At 41.2% G+C, this 2,199-nt stretch overlaps 1 pseudogene; it reads right to left on the bottom strand.

Annotated features, from left to right (window-relative positions):
- Window positions 1-1,232: 1,232 nt before the first annotated feature.
- On the bottom strand, window positions 1,233-1,350 carry LOC126417377 (5S ribosomal RNA; annotated as a pseudogene).
- Window positions 1,351-2,199: the final 849 nt, after the last annotated feature.

Genomic DNA, 2,199 nt, shown 5'->3' with positions numbered 1-2,199 from the left:
AAGCTCATACTGCCAAAAAAAGAAAGTTATTTCTGCCTCTGAATAAATTGGAATAAATTGTAACTTGACATGTAAAGGGTGCTTTCAGATTATTATAATTTTTAAATCTGTTTTTTTTAAAAAAAAAAAAAAGGAAGGGTTTTTAGGAATAAAATTTCCATTTTTTCATCAGTTACCCACTGGCAACTACTTCCACGCTCACATAGTGTGAATAAATGTGTTAATGTTCTTGATGAATCACTAATAAATGAAGTAAATTCTTTAAGAAAAGATTTTAAAAGTATAACCACGGTTCACTAGCCACTGAGTGAATAAAAAAGAATAATTTGTAACTTTGGACTGGTTTTTTGTTGTACTGATTAACAGGAGTTGCAGACCAACAGCTATTCCAGCATGCTGGACATTCGTGTATACAGACCGAATTATTCCCCTCCTTTTCGGTGAAAATGCATTGTGTAGCACGAGTAAGGTGAATCAAAATCATATAAACAAATATTTCTGTTTATCCCCATTTCTCGTGTTGCATCTTCCACCTCCTCTAACTTTGGTAATCCCTTAATTCTTATGTCGGCTCGCAGCCTCACTTTACTGCACGAAAGCAAGACAATGGTCTGCAACAGTGTCTTCTCTTTCTTGTTTGGCGGCTTGGCGCCCCCTAGTGACAAACCGCTCGCAATCTGGATAGCTATCTCTAACTGATGTCTATCGATAGCGCTGCCAGTTACTAAAATCATTGAATCACGATTACCTTTCTGATAGTTTGCAGGTGGAAGGCCTCTCTTAGCTTTTTCTTAGGAATAACCTTTTTCTATACTGTCTTCGACGTCTACTTTCGTTCACCTTCGTACGAACGTCGAAATGGCAGACACTGAGGTAACCGATCCCTGAATATAAAAGCAACTACAAACACTTAGTATTGAAAAGTAGTCAGGACGAGACGAGATACCTATAAGACACTTCAAAGATTATGTCAAAGAATATGCTCCCCTTTTAGCAGATCGTAGATCGATGGAGCAATAAAGGATTTCTCCTTCCGAACAGGCCTTGGAAAGTCCAACGGTACCGACTGGCTGCCGTTTCGTCCTGAACCCACAGGCGTCACTGGATGCGGATGTGGAGGCGTATGTGGTCAGCACACCGCTCTCCCGGCCGTATGTCACTTTACGAGACCGAAGCCGCTACTTCTCAGACAAGTAGTTCGTTAGCCTCACAAGGGCTGAGTGCACCCCGCTTGCCAGCAGTACTCGGCAGACCGGATGGTCACCCACTCAAGTGCTAGCCCAGCCCGACAGCGCTTAACTTAGGTGATCTGATGGGAACCAGTGTTACCACTGAGGCAAGGCCGTTGGCAAAGGATCCCTACGGAGGAAAGAAAGGGCAAGTCACACCCGTTTTCAAGAATGGTTGTAGGACAGACGCGCATAATTATGGGCCTGTATCTTTGATGTCAATTAGTTGTAGGATTATGGAACATGTTTTATGCTAAAAACATGACGTTTTTGGACAACGAAAATCCCTTCTATAAAAATCAACATAGTTTCTTCAGAGATCTTGCGAAACTTAGCTCGCTCTGTTCCTAGATGATGCCCATAGCGCTATAGGCAAGACGCTTAGGATAATGCCGAGTTCTTTGACTTTAGGAAAGCATTTAACGTCTGTGTTAACGGAACAAAATCGGTACATGTAAAGGAAATTTACGGAATACTCGAAGGAAGTGTGATACGACTGTTATTATTTATAACGTATGTACTCGTAAACGATCTAGGAGAAAGCATCGTGAGAGCTTTAAAAATGATCGAGGTGATGCGGTTGTCTATATGAAAGTAGCAACGCCAGAATAGATTTGCAGAATGACTCGCAGAGGACTGATAAATGTTGCAGGCTCTGGCTGTTGACGCTGAACGTAAATAAATGGAACATATTGCGTATACAAAGAAACGAAGGACATTATATTATTGATGACATTGTATTATTGATGGGAAATTTCCGGAAACAGTATCTACCGTCAAATATCTAGGACTCACTACCCATAGCGTCCTTAAGTGAAATATCCATATAAAACAAATAGTAGGAGTAGTAGATGCCAGACAGATTCATAGAAAGAATCTTAAGGAAACGTAGCTCATCGACGAACGAAGTGACTCACAAGGTGCTTATTCTGCCGATTCTTGGGTGTTGGTCATTAATCTGGGTCCTTGA

The sequence above is a fragment of the Schistocerca serialis genome, chromosome 8 (assembly GCF_023864345.2).
Source record: "Schistocerca serialis cubense isolate TAMUIC-IGC-003099 chromosome 8, iqSchSeri2.2, whole genome shotgun sequence".
NCBI lineage: Eukaryota > Metazoa > Arthropoda > Insecta > Orthoptera > Acrididae > Schistocerca > Schistocerca serialis.
The sequence above is the reverse complement of the archived record's forward strand: the minus strand, read 5'-3'. Positions and strand labels throughout refer to the sequence as shown.